A 19,787-nucleotide genomic window follows, 5' to 3' on the forward strand; every position below is an offset into this window, starting at 1 on the left:
TACAGTTTAACCTTCATATCAATGACATTGTCAGTGGATAGCAAGGGGCTAGTCAGTTGTTTGAAGATGATGTGAAGCTGGAAAGGGTTATTAGTAATAGTGCAGATGTGGTAGCCCTGCAAGAGGATTTGAATAAGCTAGACAGATGGGGAAATGAATGGGGGTACCGGTTTAATGCCACAAAATGTAAGGTGTTGGGGATTGGGACACATCAATAGGACACTGCATACTCTTTTGGAGGAGCTATACTGGAGGAAGTAGGGGAGACAAGAGATCTGGGGTTGATGATTGATAGAAACCTGAAATTTAGGGGGCATATTGCAAAGGTGGTGAAGGTAACACAGAGGATTGCTGCAATAATGAGAAGGACACTGACCAGCAGAGATAAAAGAGAGTTATCATTCCGTTGTATAAGACTCTGATCAGACCACACAGACTATTGTTCTCAGATTTGATCCCCAGAATTTGAAGGGGATAAATTAACTGTGGAAAGGGTACAAAGGCGGATAACAAAGATGATTTCAGGACTGTACAATGTTGGTTATGAGGATCGGCTGAGAGGAATGTGGACTGCAGAGTTTGGTGGATAGAAGAAGGAGAGGTGATATGATTGAGACTTTTAAACTGTTGAGAGGTGGTTACAGGGTTGACACTGGGGAGTTCTTTTGCATGGTTGAACAGCATGAAGGATTGATGACAAGGGTCCATTCCTGGAAGTTAGGAAAGGAAACTGTGAGCAAGAGGGTGAGAAGTGGTTTCTTTGCATGGAGGGTGGTTGAGCCATGGAATGCATTGCCTGATAGGGTGGTGAGAGCAAGAACAGTCAATGAGTTTAAGGAGTGGTGTGATAAGCTTTGTGCTTCCTAGGAGGGACCTCCCACAATGAGTCTTGATAGACTTTGTGTTTCCTAGGAAGGATCTCCCACGATGAGTCTTTTGACTCCATGGAGGCCGGAATAATAATAATAAAATCATTAGCAACAGAATACACAACAATTAGCACTATTGATCATATATATGTAATAAGACAAATAATCCAAAAGACAAATGAATATCAAAAATGCTTAGGTCTGCATTTATTGATTTTGAAAACATATGTGATTCAATCTAAAAATCAGGTATTTTAGAAACCCTTAAAAAAAATCAAGGAATTGAAAAATCTTATACTGATATTATTATTATTATTATTATTAAGAGAGCCCTCCAGAGAGTCAGGGACTCATTAAGGAGGGCCATACTACATGCACCAGCTATCATACTTGTTCTTGAATTCATTCATACTGTTTGCACACACACACACACCCCATGGCAATCATCTATTCCAAGCACTACTCTAAAAAAAAAAATCTAGATCTCACACCCTTCTTAGCGGCATTTATTCTCAGCTTCCAAGGATGCCCTCTTGTCCTTTCCCAACCCTCAATAAAATAAAAATTCTATCAACTGAAATCCTGTATGGCCTTTTCAGAAGTTTGTGAATCTCAAAAATATTACCCCCTCTTTCTCCTATTTGCTAGTGTTTGCAGGCTCACAAATTCTCAGTCTCACAAATTCTCAGTCTCATAAATTCTCAGTCTGTCTTCATAATCAGAATTTCACAATCCTGATATCATTTTGAACTCCCCTTTGCACTCTGTCCACTGTATCAAAATCACAAGGGAAACCAGGAGACCAGACCTGCACACAATAGTGCAAGTGAGGTCTTATCTAGGCCTTGTAAAGAGGTAAAATGGCATCCTTACCATTACATGTCAAAGTTTGTTTCAGCATTGCAATTTTCTTTTTAGTTGTATTTTCATTCTTTGCTATATGGCCCCTGAACTTCAACCTATCTACTAACACTCCAAGATCCCTAGCTTGATCGGTTTCTTCAAGCATAATTCCACCAACATAAGACGACATTGGATATCTATCTAATCACGGCAAAGTGCATGACTTTACATTTACTGACATCCATTTTCCCATGCCTACAGGTCCAGCCTATTCAAATCATTCTTCAAATACTGCATATCAACAGCATTCCTGATTACCCTACCTATCTTTGCATCATCAGCAAATATGTCACTGTCAAATCCTTCCCGATATCATTAATGTACAGATTGAATAACAGTGAACCAAGGACTGATCCTTGGTTCACTGTTATTCAATCTTAAATCTTGCAGACACACACATCTCCAGTACACCACTTTTTAATATCTGTTAATCAGCCATTCTCTTATCCACACTAATATTTTACAATCCAATCCCATATTCTTCAATTTATGCAACAGTCTTCAATGCTGTATTCTGTCAAAATCCTTAGCAGAATCCAAAAGTATCATGGTACATCCATTTCCCCTTGTCTAACTCAGTGATAATATTATTATAGAATGTCAGCAAGTTGCTAACTGACCCTAACCAACTTTTCCAAAATCTTCACCACCACTCCTGAGATATTAATTGGTCAATAGTTGGATACATTAGTCTTTGCATCACCCTTGTGCATTGGGATTACAATACATTCTTTCCACTCCTGCAGGATCTTTCCTGTTTTGAAATTTGAATTATATAGCCTGGTTAAAGAAACAGCCAGTGCAGCTAAACACTCTTTTAGCATCCGTGCTGATATCTCATCACTTCCTATTGCTGATTCTTATTCAGTTTGTGCAACAGCTCTAATACCTCCTCCTCATCATACACCTGAGTTTCTTCATCCAGTGAAAAGGTAGCAGTGAACTCAATGTCCGTGCAGTTAGCCTAGTGGCTTTGCGCTTTGCAACCATATGCCTGGGGAAGGAGTGTCCTAGGTTCGATTCCCGTCGACGATGTGAGGAGCTTAAGGATCTTCCTCAGCCATAGCCAAGTTAGCGGGTCTTGGGCATGGACAGCAGGGTTTTTTCCATCAGTTTATCTGGGGTTTTTCATCCCGCAAGCAGGCAAACCAGCTCCTGTGAACACACACGGATTACAGTCAGGAATACTGACCCAGCCATAGGCCTGATTCGTCAGCTATGCCAGTTCCAAGCCCGGATAAAAATTTGGGAGACAAAGATGGTGCCGTACATCCCTGTAAAAAGGGACTCACAGCTGTTGTATCATCATATGAAATTATTATTATTACTGAACTCAATGTTGCATCCAACAGGTTGATAGCTTTTAGCAAAATGGGCACTCGCTAGTTGAACAACCACTTCATTTGTCACCCTTATGTCATCTGCATAAGAGTTATTCTTACATATTCATTCTTTCTTTTACTTTCAGCATATCGATAGAACTCTTTGGGATTATCTTTAGCTTGCATACATAGTTTCTTCTGATATTCAGACTTAGCTTTCCATACAATAGTTGTGACTTTTCTGGCCTGCTGCTTATACTTTTCATAACAGATATCATTATTATGCACACGATAATCCTTCCACATCATCCATTTCTTATGAATCTCTTGCTTGATGAGATTACACATCTATTTGACTCCTATCCTATTTATCCTTCGAATTCTTGGACACATTCTGATATTGCATCATTTAAGTATTTTTTAAATGCTTTCCATGCACTCTCGATATTCTTTTCATCCAGCAACCAATACGATTGTGCTGAACACAGTACACTCCTCAGCTGGTCATGATTTCTTGCTTTGTTGTTCAGCATGTAACCTTTCCTGAATGGAACATTCATAAACTTAGCCACTTCCCAAGTGAGTAGAGTACTGAATGATCACTGTCACCAATGGAAGTAGAATAGTTACGTCTTTAACTGAAACATCCTCTGACACTATAATGAAATCTAACACTTTTTGACTTTGAGTACCTTCAGTCACATGCTGCTTGAAAAAGTTGTCTCACAACAACTCAATAAATTCAGTTTCATTCTTCTCATGAGATTTTACTACTACCCAATCAATGTTTAGATAATTAAAGTCCACAATTATGATTATTCTTTTCACATCTCTCATCTTTATTTGGTGATGCATTTCTTCATCGATAGCAACTGATCCACCAAGTCTGTAACAACATCCCACTATATATTTGGTCTTGTTAGATTCCACCTCATACGATATGGCTTCAAACTCACTGCCACATCAAAAACTGTTACTAGTATTACAATGATAGGTCTCAACTCTAACTGGATTAAAATTAACTGACATCATTAGCAGCACGTCCCTCCTCTCCTATCCTGTCTATCCTTTCTAAAAATACTGCATCCTCTACGCTCGATACCATTTAGTATGTCTGATTCTGATAGCCAGGTCTCACTAATGCTTACAATTTGAAGTCCTAACATATTCACCAAGGCAACAAACTCTACCCCTTTGTTTCTGATACTCCTAGCATTTATGTACAGACATAAGCTACCTGCATGTTCTTTTTACACTCTTCTCTGTAGTCTGTTTGACACAGTTGAAGAACTTTCACATCTCTGTTCTTCTCTAGTGCCTTATATATGCAGACATCTTTGCACACGTTTGAGTGAATGAACACAAAATCGAAATCGTAATCTCATAATTATTTCTATGAAGATGCCTACCCCCAACACTAACAGAGTTACATAACATTGTCACTCTTATACAGATACTCATCATTCCTCCCATTATAATTTAGTTTCCCTGACTCTCTGTGTTAGGTCTTGTACCAGTTATTAGTTTTTAAAAACTCCTGATACCAAACACATTCAAGTGTAGGCCATCCCTCTTATGCAAATCCATTCTTCTCTGAAATTCACTCTGCATATCCAAAAACGCACATCCATTCCTTCTACATTAAAAAACAGCAAAGAAATGTAAATAAGATCGGAACTGTAGTAGATACAAATGACTTAACTAGCGATACATTCAGTATGAGAGAGGATATGAAAGGGATGTTGAAAGAAGCGAGAGTGAAGAATATCTTAAGTATATTGCCTTGATATGACAAAAATGAATTAAGAAGAAGGACTATGAACGATTTTCCGTCATATTCCTTCTTAATTTATTTTTGTCTTATCGAGAAATATACTTGAGAATTTCACTTTCTCCTCACTCTCGCTTCTTTCAACATCCTTTTCATATCCTCTCTCTCATACTGAATTTATTGCTAGTTAAGTCATTTGTATCTACTAGAGTTCCGATCTCATTTACTTTTCTGTTTTTCAATTGCATGTGCTGTGTTTTTAATTTTTGCTCTGGGAAAACTTGAAGTTATAACCCCCTCGTCAGCAGCATGTTTTATAATAGAAACAGCATACTGAATAATATCCTTCTTTTTTTTACAATCAACGTTACTTATCTGAGTTTCATTACTTACTAACTTACTTGATTCTGTACTTTGTTGTTTCTTATTCTGCTGCTTAATTTTCTTATCCTCACTATGTTCATTCAAACTCCACTCGACTTTCTGTAATTCCTGCATCATCTCTCTAATAATCTGCTTTAACTTCACTAAGTCATATATACTTAGTGACATATATAAAAATTCTTGCATCTATAAAATCAATAACAAATATGAAATTTCTTACGAAAAAGGGAGTTAGACAGGAAGATGTCATTTCATCTAAATTATTTACAGCAGCTCTAGAAGAAATTTTTAAAATTCTGAATCGGAAAATTAGAGGAATTATGATAAATGGAAAAGAACCAAATCACCTATGATTTGCTAATGATATTGTTCTTTTAGGAAACTCGACAGAAGAACTTCAGCCAATGATCAATGAACTGAATGCATAAAGTAAAAAGAAAGTGCTAAATAAAAACAAAGATGAAACAAAAGTAATGTATAATAAATACAATAACAAAAAGCCGATAGAAATGGAACGCCAGGAAACTGATATAATAACCTTCTATGTTTACTTAGGACAAAAAATCATAGCAGAGGGAGGTTGTGAAGAAGAAATTATACACAGAATTCAACTTGGATGGACAGCCTTGGAAATCACTATGAAGCATTCAAAGGAAACATCCCAATCTGCCTTAAAAGAAAATATTTGACAGTTGTATACTTCTGGTCATGACATATGGAAGTAAAATGTGAACTTTGGCTAAACAATTGACCAAATAATAGATAATAAAAAATAGATGGAAAGCATAATACTTGGGTCAGGACTCAGACTAGAGTGAGAGACATTATAACAACCAATAAAAGATCCAAATGCAAAAAGCAGGTCTTATTGCAAAAAAGTAACACTAAAAATGAACAAAATTGATATCAGAATGGTATTCTAGGGAAGGATAGAGTTACAGAAAGACCAAAGAGAGGTGGAAGAATGAGATTAAAGAGATGGCTGGTACTCAGTGGCATAGAAAAGCTGAAGATAACACTGTATAGAAGACTTTGTGAGAGGCTTTTATCTAGAAGTGGGCAGAGAATGGCTGATGAGGAAGAAAAATTATGGTGAATGAAAGATAAGAGCATGTTAGAAAAGGTTGTCAGTTTGTTGCCAAGGTATCACAATGACAAGCTGAGACGTGAGCAAAAATCATGAATAGCATATTGGCAGAGCTGTGTGAGGAGAAAAGAGTGCAGTTTATTAATGTGTTGGATGAATTTGAGGGAAGAATGGAATTGTACAAAAGTGATGGACTGCATTTAAGTGGATGTGGTGGTTCAAATGGAGATGTGATCAAGAGGTCAGAGGTGATATAAAAGATCAGAAAACAGGTGAGGTTGAAGGACTTCTGAATGCAGAGAGTAGTAGTAGTAGTAGTGTGAGAGATGAGGAAGAGAGGAATGCCAGATAGATTGGGGAAATGGGGACATGGAGTTAGGTTGAACAGAGAGACAAGGCATAAGTAAAATGGATGTTAGAATCAGAAATTAATGTATGTGTATGGAGATGATGAGCATATGAATGGGATGACCTGATATGTAAGAGGAGTAGTTGAGTTTAAGAAGATACATGAAGTAAATGGCCATAAAGATGATTGAGCATGGAGAAGTATAGAGAAATTACAGATAAGATATAGCTTAGATAGAACAGGTTATTATTATTATTATTACATGAATCCTCCAGGGAGTCCAAAGACTCATCAAGGGAGGACAACTGCTCTACAACTGTCTCCACCACTCAATCCACAAACTACAATGAACCGCAACTACACAAACACCATCTACTGCCCACCACCACCAGCACTAATATTTTCACAGACAATCACAAACATCCATGCCCAAGGCAGGATTCGAACCCACAGCCTTTTGGCTGGAATGTGGATACATTAACCACTGGCCAACCAGACCAGCTTATAGATCTAAAAGTGAATTTAATATATACATTATGAATTATTGTATATCACTGATTAAATTATTAACCCAAATATAGCTCCAATCAGTGAAAAATGGTTGGATTACTATGGTATCTTGACAGTAATAGAAATGGAAGGATATGATGTATTTCATGAATACAAAACTAAAAGAGGAGAGGGGAGAGTGCTGTTGATGATAGCAGGGAATTATGCCTGTAAAAGGAGCTGAAAGGTAGAAATAGTGACTGATTTTTTCATGCAGTAGAGTATGAAGTGGAAGTTGATAGGAAGTGATATTTACTCACATGTTGTTATAAGCCAGGGAATGTGGAGGGTGGTGATGAAGAAATGTATAGGCAACTTGGGATGGTGAATAAGGAAAGGGTGATCATTATGAACAGTTTCAATTATGATAATACAGATTAAAATGAAGAGAATGCATATGGGAATAAGGAAATGAAGGTCTTGATTCATTTCCTATAAGATAGTTGATTCTATCTTAGACAGTATATAATGGAGGGCAGGCAATGACAGAGAGAGAGAGAGTCAGATCTGATCATTTCTTCAGAGGTTGTGATTTAGAGTGAAACATCACGTTTCTCTCCAGCTAGCAAAGTGATCATGAAGTGATAACCTGGGTGGTTTACAGGGAAAGGATATATATAATTATTATTATCACACTTCCACAGAGTCCACAGATTTATCCCCCCCACATAGCTTATCATAGCTGTGTGTGCGTAGGGGGGGGGGAGTTTGTGAATGCATTTCAACCACACCATCCCTCTTTCCAACTGCTCACACTTCCTTATACAGCTTCCAAAGATGTCCTCTTGCCTTCTGCCTGTCTTCTCCCCCTGCATTCTAGGAAAAACCTCATCCACATTGATCTGATAATAACACATTATCAGATTATGTGTCTCAATCATAATGCCCCCTTCTACTCTATCAACCACCACACTCTGCAATTTTCATTCCTTCAGTCTATCCTCATACTCAACATCCCCCCTTGAAAAAAAATCGTAATATAGACATCATCATCATCAATTTCCTGACATGTACCCTCAATGGGTGTACAGGATATGATAGTACTACATGAAAAATTTACATCATTACTAACTTCCTATTACAATTCTCCTCCAAATCAGTCTGTTACTTGTCAAGACTCCAACATTATCAGATCTTATATTTCTATCGTCTAAGGCACTTTGTACCGTATCAATCCACCTATATCTTGGTCTTCCTCTAGGTCGTTTTCCTGCCAACCTGGCAGAGAATACTTGTTTTGCTAATCTTTTCTTGCCCATTCTGTTTAAATGATCATACCACCTGAGGTTAGCTCTGCTAACGCATTCCTGGATGCTGACAATGTCAAGTTCTTTCCTAATATCCTCGTTTTTAATATGATACTGCCATTGATGCCATCTGTGTATTCCTCTAATCTTTCTCAGGACTCTCATATCTGCGGTCTCTAGTCTTTGGTCAAGTGTTTTACTTCTGGCCCGGCTCTCAGATCCATAAGTTAAAAGTGGTTTGAACACTGTGTTGTATACCACTAATTTAGTGTTCTGACTGATTTCTCTCTTATTCCATATAAATTTATTCAGTTGACTTCCTACTGTCGTGACGTTGTTTTCTTCATGTTGTGTTCAAATCCGCCATCTTGTTACAAGTCACTTTCATAAAATAAAAACACAACTAATTGTAAATTGATCACTAATCCAAGGGTAGAGAAATTTCTATTATACTGTGCCACTCTATCCTTAGATAAGTCTATATGAAATAGTAGGATCAATTCAAAGTTAGTTAGCAGTCTTTTCATTCATTCAGGCTGAAGTATTTATTTTCTTTCTGGGATTCCCGCTAGATTCAAATTTTTGTGAACGGTGCAGTAAAAAGAAATTCAGGCAAATACAATAGTTAGATTAACAAATGAAGCATTTAATAGGTCATATAACACATACATAAATTTTACTTCTAATTTTTAATAGTATAAACAAGTCAAACATTAAGTCAAGTTAATCACATTAGCACAATCTTCCAAGTCTTCACATGCACTTTCTCAGCTTCTGGGTTACAAAGTTTCTACACTTAAATAAATATAATAGAACATCCAATCTAATCAGTTTTCACACATTTCTCAGTCATGCTATAAGTTCAAAATATCACAGGCACTAATAGCTGAAAATATCTTTCAAACAATTCTTATCTCCAACTCTCAATCACGAAGAGTTTCCACAGTTAAAGTTAGGTTAAGCATAGCGTAATTAACACACAATTCTTCAAGCAATGAAATAATACATTATGATAGACCTTACTGGAAATAGTTCCTAGTACATCAATTATGTTGTGAGCAAACTTTTGGAATTTATTTATCTTACTTAAAAAAAACACATCTACAAGACTTATCCACAGTTATACTTAACGCACTATCAATCGCACTTCAGAATTCTAGACATCAATTACAGGGTACTTCAACTATCCGTGTTACCACTCATAAACTAATTAAAACACTGTGAGGTTCTTTTTCGGGCAAATCGGAAACAAGCCGCAATTCTACACCAGCTGGGTTTATTCAGAATTCTTCCTTAAACATCCAGCTTTTTATTTTATCCGATTGTAGCATTAATTTACCTTCTATTATTACTGCTGATTTCACTTTCAGCTAACTATAAAATTCGTTTCGTCCTTGCTCACTTATAAAAATTATCTACTTAACTTTTACCCTTAAGAACCTTTTATTTACTTCTACTTCTCTAGTTTTTCCCCTTGCTTCCTTTCACTTCCAAGTTTCTGTCACCACTCTCTTACCTCCTATATATTTTCTCTTCTTTATTTAGCCCACGCTCTCTTCCACTCGCGCTTGTTTATTTCACGCGTCTCTATGACAACAGATAAACGTAAACATTCTCGCGAATGTTACATTAGGCTATACTACTACATTGAGTTATTACATAACGTTAAGCTTTCACAAAATAAGAATAATTAGAATATTTGCTTTTCAATAAATGCGTAGTTAAATTGCAAATATAAGTTCTTATAATAATGACATAACAATAAATAAAATAGCTTAATAATATTTAATACAGAATCTTATTATCGTTAACACATTCCATTGATTAAATAATTAAACATTTGATATAATTAAGGTAGTTATATGATATCAAATTATAATTTATGTTATTTACATTAAATAATATTTACAAATTTAGCTCTTGTGACGGAAAATCATGTTGGATTCTGAATCAAATAACATTTATTCTAATCTCTACATAATCAGAATCCAACACTACCATACCAGCTTTGTTGATTCTGTTGTCTATTTCCATATTTAATTTACTATCTTCACTAAAAATGGTGCCTAAGTAGCTGAAATGTTTTACATGTTCCACAGGTTCTCTGTTCACAACACAGTTGACATTTTCAAAAATTCCACCTATTTTAATTGTCTTTGTCTTTTTAATGCTGACCTTCATTCCATACCTATTACAGCAGTTATTCAATTTAATCAGGGAATCATGCAAACTTGTAGTGGATTTATTTAGAAGTATAACATCATCCGCATAAAGCAAAGAGCTGACATTAACATCTCCAATTCTGATATCATTTTAATACCACTTTCTTTCATAATGTGATTCATATAGATAATGAAGAACAGAGGGGATAATGTATATCCTTGTCTCACACCAGATTTAACATTAAACCATCTTCCTGTACTTCCTTCAATTCTAACTGCTGACTTACAACTCAAATAAAGACTAAGTAATGCTTGATATAATTTTCCATTGACACCATATAACTGTAGCGTATTGAATAGCTTCTCTCTTGGCACTTTGTCATATGCCTTTTCCAGATCGACAAAACTTAAATATAGGTCTTTGTTATATTCCCATGCTTTCTCGACTATATGTCATAAAGTGAAGATCTGATCCTGACAGCCTCTATTTGGCCTGAATCCAGCTTGTTCTTCAACAAGCTTTTCTTCTACAATTCTTCTCAACCGTTTCTCAAGTATACTAGCATAAATCTTACCAGGAACACTCAGTAGGGAAATACCTCTGTAATTCTCACTTTCAGTTTTATTTCCCTTTTTATATATGGGTACTATGAGAGCTCTACTCCAATCATCGGGAATTCGTCCCTCTGTCCAGGCCTTTCGAACTATGCAGTGTAGCCACTGTAAGACTTTTATACCACCATACATCAGCATTTCTGGTCGAATATCATCTACTCCAGCTGCCTTTCCACATTTCAAGCATTTGATGGCTTTTTCTACTTCAAGTATGGATATGTATTCCTGACTATATGCCTGTTGAGTGTTTTTTACCACTGTGCTATAACTGCTTGTTTCATTTAGCAATTTTTCGAAGTAATTACTCCGTACTTCAATGATATCTTTTTCTCCCATTTTCATGTCACCTTTATCATCTCCAACTCCTTTTATAGCACTCTTTCCTCCATTTCTAAGCTTCTTCAACAACCTCCAGAATATTTTGCCACCTTCTTGATATTTAATTTCCATGTTCTTGGCAAAGTCCTCCCATGACTTTTGTTTAGTTAGTTTTACACAGTGTTTAGCTTTCTTACATTTGTCTCTGCATTCTCTAATAGCAGAAGCTGACATTTGCCAGAAACTTTTGATATGCTTTCTTCTTTTCCTTCACTGCCTCTTTAACTTCCTGTGTCTACCATGGAGTTCTTATTTTTCTATCCATGCAGACAACCTCACCACATGCCTCTCTGGCTGAATCAATCTGGGTTTTCTTCAAAGTTTGCCACTGAATCTCCAAGGTTTGGTTGCTGTTCTCAAACTCTCATTTTTTCTTCAGTAAGCTTTGTGTGTTTTAGTCTGCAGTTCACATCTGAGAGCTGCTCAACTTTTATTCACTTTAAAATTTTCTTATATGTTAGTCTTTTCAATATGAAATTCAGTTTTAATCTGCTCAAGACTAAATAGTGATCACTTGAAATTTCAAATCCTGTGTACACTCTGGTGTCCTGCACAACAATAACATAGTAAATGAGACTTTTCTTATTCCTTGCCTCTTCTCTCCATGTGAATTTGTGCACATTTTGATGTTGGAACATGGTGTTAGTAATAACCAGTCCATGTTCTGAGCAGAAATCCAACAGGTATTTGCCATTATTATTAGCTTTGCTCTTTTCTCCAAATTGTCCCAAAATATTTTTGTATATCTGACAATCATTTCCTATGCTGCTATTTACGGAGGCTGTTCAATAAGTTATAAGACTATATTTATACAGAAAACAGATTACCTTTAATCGTCATTTCTTAAACAAATGTGAAAGTCCATTTTTTGAGAGTTCTTTCAAAACTGCCTCCGCAGCTTTTACACATACTTAGTTGCTTTCGAAATGGCGGCCTCTTAGTGGTTTCTTGAGTTGAGGAAACAGCCAGAAATCGCACGGTGCAAGATCAGGACTGTATGGCGGGTGTGGTAAGATATCTATGTTGTTCTTCTGCACAACATCCACTACACAACCAGCAATATGTGGCCTTGCATTATCGTGGTGCAATAAGAAGCCATTCTTCAGCAATGGACGCTTCCTTTTGAAGTGCTGTACCATTGTCTGTAAAACATCCGCATAGTATGAGCCGTTTACAGTATTTCCGGGTTCTACAGCATGTTGGTAAACAATGCCTTCGTAGTCAAAAAACATTATGGTCATAACATTACGAGCCGATTTTACAGTCTTTGCTTTCTTGGGGGGTAGGCGAAGACGGATGCTTCCATTCACTGCTTTGTTGTTTCATTGTAGGGTCATAGTGATATAACCAAACTTCATCTGCTGAAATGATGCATTTTAAGAAGTTGTTGCCTTCTTGTTCCAGTCTTTCTTTCCATTCTGTGCACACATCCACTCGATGTTGCATTTGCTCTGGTGTCAAGAGTTTGGAAATCCATCGGGCGCAAACACGTTTCAGTCCCAAATGTTCAGCCATGATTGAGTGAACACTTCTCACAGAAATATTCAGTACAACATGCAGCTAGCATACTGTAATTCTGTGATCCTCCTTGATTATAATCACTGCTGTGTTGATCATTGTCTCTGTGATAGACGCTGAAGGTCTTCCCTCACATTCAAGATCTTCCACATTTTGCCTTCCTTCCTTAAAAGTTTTATGCCAGCGAAAAACACTTGCCCTCGACATTGCTTCATCGTGGAAAGCTTCGTGTATCATGTTAAAAGGGTCCAATGCTGATTTTTGCAAATGCACACAAAATTTAATCGCATAACACTGTTCCAAGGATGCTTCCATTTCGACAACTGGTCGCGGGTTGTAGGCACGCCGAAACAAGCTTGCGTTTAGTCACGTAACACTCTAGCACATTAGCCCGTATACGCCATCTATCAACCTCTTTTGATAATACAGACAGCAACATTTCTTTATTCCATAGAAATTAATATTGTGATGAGTGGTTTCGCGACAGTAAAATTAGTCTTATTACTTATTGAACAGCCCTCGTAGATCTCAACAAGGACCATCTTTTCCTTTTTCGTTGTGTCAGTTGCTTTTCTAAAGCATCAAAAAATTCTTACACTTCTGCCTTGGTAGAACCTTCTGTGGGACCATAGGCACAAATAAGTCTCATTGTCCAATTCCCCATTCTGATATTTGCCCGCATCACTCTACTTGAGACTGAATGTCATTCAAGAAGATTAGCCTCATATTTTGTGTTGAATACTATGGCTACTCCTTTTCCTTGATTGTTATTGCCTGAATATAACATTTTGTATTTATTGCTCAGAAAGATCTCACCAGTTTTTGACTTTTTTGTTTCAGTCACCCCTATTAAGTCGATCTGGTACTTAATATTGTGATGAGTGGTTAAATTTAGTTTAATGCATAAATTTAGTTTAATCCTTTATCCAAGTGTGAGCAAACAAAGTTTGTGCCTGAAAGTATCTTCAGGAGTGGGGTAAGATAGTGCAACACCAGGACGACTCCTTGCAAAGGTGGAGCAAGCTACTAACACTCCTATCTCAGTATCTCCCACAATGCAAAACACATCTGCTTGCAGATATGTCTAATGTTATGCATTAAGGGAAGGGCCACTACCCAGACTAGTTTCGACCTTTATTGAGGTCTCTTCAATGGCAGCCAGGCCAAAGTGGAGATAATAGCCAGAAGCATTAGCGAGGTCATCTCTACCTATAGGAGTTGCCAAATAGTGTGTCACCTTTTTAATAAATAACTGTGGATTTAGAGAAAGATGTTGAAAGTTTATTTTTCACTTGGTTAGAATATAATAAATTTAGTTTAATCCTTTATCCAAGTGTGAGCAAACAAAGTTTGCACCTGAAAGTATATTCAGGACTGGGGTAAGGTAGTGCAACACCAGGATGACTCCTCAAGCTAATTACACTCCTATCTCAGTATCTCCCATAACGCAAAACACATCTCCTTGCAGATATGTCTAATGTTATGCATTTTTGCAAGGAGTCATCCTGGTGTTGCACCACCTTACCCCAGTCCTGAAGATACTTTCAGGCACAAACTTTGTTTGCTCACACTTGGATAAAGGATTAAACTAAATTTATTATATTCTAACCAAGTGAAAAATAAACTTTCAACATCTTTCTCTAAATCCAGAGTAATTTATTAAAAAGGTGGCAAACCATTTGGCAACTCCAATAGGTAGAGATGACCTCGCTAATGCTTCTGGCTGGTATCTCCACTTGGGCCTGGCTCCCACTGAAGAGACTTCAACAACTAGGACCTAAAGGAGAGCTCCAGTTTCAGATCGAAGAGAAAGAGCGTTTTGGTGTTGCACTACCCAAAGGATCAGGTAGACAGCCTGTGCCTCCCAGTCCAAAAGAAGATCCAGTTCAGTGGCCCGAATAGAGAGCTCCATGCTCAGGTTCTACCGTGGTACCCCAGCCTTGGTAAGACCTCTTTTTTCTTTATTTGTTGTTTTATCTATCCCTTCCGGTATCTTTTTGCTTGCCACGGGTTCCTCGATTTTGCCCTTCTTTACATCCCCTTTCTACAGCCAGTAGTTAGGAATTCTTTTAACAATGCCGCTTTTTTTGCCCAGAACTAGGATGCTCGGTCTCATGGTCAAGCAGCCCGTAATCGAGCAGCGTTAGTTAAAGCTCTGATAGAGACAGTAAACATATACGGTTTCACACCATACTCGACGGAGAGATTTCAAATCGTGGTCAAAAACGACCAAACAAGAAGAAAATTATTAGAGGGTTTCCCTTGTTTGGGACAAACAATCAAGCCTTTTTCAGTAGGGAGTCTATGCAGAATATTAAAAATAACCAGATTTCCCCTAGAATACCTGGAGAACAAAGCCGATATTAAAAAATTCTTTAGTCAATGGGGTGAAATTCATGATATCAAAGCGATTGAACACACAGAATACAAAGGCTGGAAAACAGGAGAAGTAGAAATACAGATGGATATGAAAACAGATGTTCCCAACTTCATTAAGTTGGGCCAAACAAGGGTTATGGTCAACTACCCGGGTGTCAAAATATTGTGCTTTCGATGTGACTCTGCTGAACACCTCGGGGCAGATTGCCCGAGAATACAATGTAGAAACTGCAAATCAACGAAGCACAAATTAGAAAGCTGCACAGAACCTTGTCTTAAATGTGGGGACTTGACCCACAAAGTTGACACATGCTCGCACAAGACGCATTCAGAAGTAATTGGAGGGACCATAACCGGTCAGGGCTACACCCACTGGAAAACCTGAGGCATTACCAAGGAGCGATTTTCTGGAGCTCCACCATCAGGCCGAAAAAGGGGCAACAGCGGAAAACATAACCTCCACAAAAACCCCAATGGGTAAGATACCCAAGGCAACTCGCCACACGAAGGACAAAACTGCCAACATCGAGATTGCAAACATCAAAACGCGCAGGAAAGAGGAAGAAGTTGTCACAACCAGCGCTCCAACAAAGTGCACAAGAGAAATAGAAACTGAGGAAAAGAAAAAAGCTAAACAAAGCAGCCTACTGTCATCAGAGGACGAATCAGATAATACCCAAATTATAGGCCAATGTGGAGCAACAGGCACAAAGCCACTTGACGTAGACGCAACAAGGCTGGGAAACCTTCCCCCGGTAACAAACGAACCTACAGAACCCCCAAACACATAACTACGGAAGACATTGCCAGCGACATAGATATGGAATATGAAGGCAACCTTGTTATTGATACGGATGCAAACAGCTCTGACGAAGAACCAGATGTGGTTCACGTAGATCCACGAACAGATGAAACCCCCCCCCCCCTTTCTTCTAAACACCAACATGGAATTTAAAATTGCCACTTTAAACACTAATGGTTTACGTAACCCTTTTGCGCAAAGCGCTGTCTGGAAGCTAATGTTAACGCACAATTAATATCCTCCTGATCCAAGAAGAAACCCATTTCTATAAGCATTGAAAAAAAAAAAAAAAAAAAAAAAAAAAAAAAAAAAAAAAAAAAAGCCCCTTCTAAGTTTTTTCTTTTGGTTTTGTTTCTGTGTATTCACACTTAGTCCACATAGGAGGGGGCAGACCTGAGAACCCGAGTGGCAAAGGCCTACAGCGAGGCGGTGCAGCTCCTTGTGGGCTGCATCACTTGGGCCGGACTCTTCCCCCAACTCTTGGTTCTCTGGTTGATAAAGTCCACCTCAATACAGATCCTGCTATCGCAGTTTTTTTTTTTTTCCCCAGTTGTAAGGCATAGTTTAAGAATAATCTAAGTTCCAAATTTTTACAAACATTTTTCTTTAGGGGTTATGAGATAACGTCTCCAGACACCTAGATTAATTTAATCTAAAGTTATGTTTTTTCGGGTAAAATGAAATGTAAATTTTAAGTTTTTTTTTTTTTTTTTTTTTTTTTTTTTTTCAAACAGGTGTAAGAAGATTATGTTTAACAGACCTTTTAGCCACAACCTCTGGGTTATACAGCTAAACAGGTTGACTGAGGCCTCTTTTTACCTCCTACTATCCTACTCTACCTTTCTTTAACTTCCCCTATTACTACCTGGTGACCCTCAGCAATCTTTATACTCCAAAGGCCGATGATGAAAGACATGAACTCCCATTCTACCTCAATAAAGGTCGAAACTAGTCTGGGTAGTGGCCCTTCCCTTAATGCATAACATTAGACATATCCGCAAGGAGATGTGTTTTGCATTGCGAGAGATACTGAGATAGGAATGTTAGTAGCTTGCTCCACCTTTGCAAGGAGTCGTCCTGGTGTTGCACTACCTTACCCCAGTCCTGAAGATACTTTCAAGCACAAACTTTGTTTGCTCACACTTGGATAAAGGATTAAACTAAATTTATTATATTCTAACCAAGTGAAAAATAAACTTTCAACATGGTACTTATCTAATTCCTCAGCTAGCTCCATTTCTTTGCCATTCAGGCTTCTTATGTTGATAGTACCGATCTTTAACTCTGGTGATGTTGAATTGGGGTGTGCTTTCAGATACAGACATACATTATTATAGTATTTATTGTATTTATATTCAATGCAAAACATACACAGTGAATATTGCAAAAATCAAATGCAAATATTACATTTTTAGCATCTTACATACACATTTGACATGGCATATTATCTCATATTTTTATATAGATAGATATATTGTTATTGTACATTTGCAGTACAAGCACATGAAACGTAGAATGATTAGTAATAAAGAAAGAATTAAAAACATAAAAGAAGTTTAATAACAATTTAATGTGATCGATGTGTTTCAATACTGCTACACCAATATCAGGTGAAATATTTGAAACTGCAATTCTTAGATTTCTGCTTTGAAATGAAACTTATATGTACAAGCATATATTTACTAATATTCATTAAGCGTGCCGAAATATGCAGGATGCAAAATTTGTGAGCTTGCACCAATGTGTGATTTTTTTTTCCATTAAAATATAAAAAAATAAATAAATAATAAAAATTAAATAGGTTTCTTTTAAGGTAAAAAAAAATCTACTTACTTAGTCTTAAAAGATTTTAAATTTGTTTTCATTATTTCATGCCCCCCCCCCTCAACAAAACCTATGGCCCCCAAGGGGGCCGTGGCCCACAGTTTGGGAAGTGCTGCTCTAGAGTGATTATCATTCTATCATTTTCACCAATCAATAAATCAATATCATCTTTCCCTAAATCATTCTTTCTTCTTCTACTTGCCACATATCTGAAGAATTTTCTGGAATTTGTTTGGGCCTTATTAACTAACTGCTGTTCATGCTGTACTTTTGTTGTCCTTACCAAGGGAGCCACCTTTCTTGCCCCTACTCTTTGTACTCCTTGTACAACTGATTTTTGCCATTCATCTTGTGCTGCTTTCATAATGCCTTTTTCTTCCAGAGGTATGTCTAACTTATTCTTTCATCCATTTTATACTTATTTAACCTCCTGATCTTTGGAATACATTTGGACATTACCTCTGCCAGATAATTCCTGAATAGGGTCCTAGCAAACATTAATTGCTTTTTCAATTCTTCATTCTATGATAGAGCTGCAAGCCATCTCCTGATTTTGTCATAATCACAGCCTTATAGTTCCATGTATCTCTGTTTCTCAGAGACATCCTCATATGGTTAGTCACCACCCAAGTGATTACTTCATTGTCACTTTTGCCAACTGGAAGAAGATTTGACACCTCATATATAATAGCACCTCTAATGAGATGATCAAATCCAAATCCTTGATCCTTTTGTGCCGTCAGTTACATAATGCCTACAGTACCTGTCTCTAAAAACCTCCAGAAATTCATTCTCTTTGACACCATATCATTTCATTGCAATCTATATTAACAAAATTAAAATCACCTATAACAATAACCATTTTCTTATTTTCCTGGCTAATTTGCCTATACATTTCATTCTTACAGCCCTCTACATTACTAAGTTTGCAGCAACACCCAACTAAATATTGCATCCTGCCCACCTCACATCATATTGCCTGAATACTGCTGCCACCATTTTCCCCTTGCATCTATATCTTTAATGATGGTCTCTTGTTCTAACCCCCATCTCATTCTATGAAAAATCTCTTCCATGTCAACCTGATACCAATTCCTGACCAACAGCAGAAATAATAAGGATAGAAATTACAATATTTTTACCTTCCCTCTCCTTTCCTTCCAAACCTGCTATGATTGGTGGAAAATCTCATGTCTCATCACTCTTCCTTTCACCTATGTGTCTACATCAGTCATATACTGTGTTATCCTATACTGGTGGCGTCTTGTCAAATCCCAATTTAATTACTTAATGCTGTTAACGAGAGTGATCCCAAGAGGAAATCTCCTTATGTGGTTCCAAGAGCATAAACCTTCGTTGCCATATTTTTAGCACTTCTATTTACATCAGAAAGATAAATTTCAGTAAAAAATATAAAAACATTATAACTTAGATAACAATGCTTTTTCAATCTGCTGGACTTAATACAATTTATCTAAAAAAGTTCATGCCACTTCACTTTTATGTTCTTTATGAATGATACAACTGCTACTAGATAACAGTTTCTTTTCACTCTGGAAAAAGACTGCTACATTTCATCTATTTTATTTCACTTATATGTGTTCTCTATGGATGATATAACACTGTAT

The sequence above is a fragment of the Typopeltis vanoorti genome, chromosome 21, assembly GCF_054136105.1.
Source record: "Typopeltis vanoorti isolate ZY-2024b chromosome 21, IOZ_Tvanoo_1.0, whole genome shotgun sequence".
Lineage (NCBI taxonomy): Eukaryota > Metazoa > Arthropoda > Arachnida > Uropygi > Thelyphonidae > Typopeltis > Typopeltis vanoorti.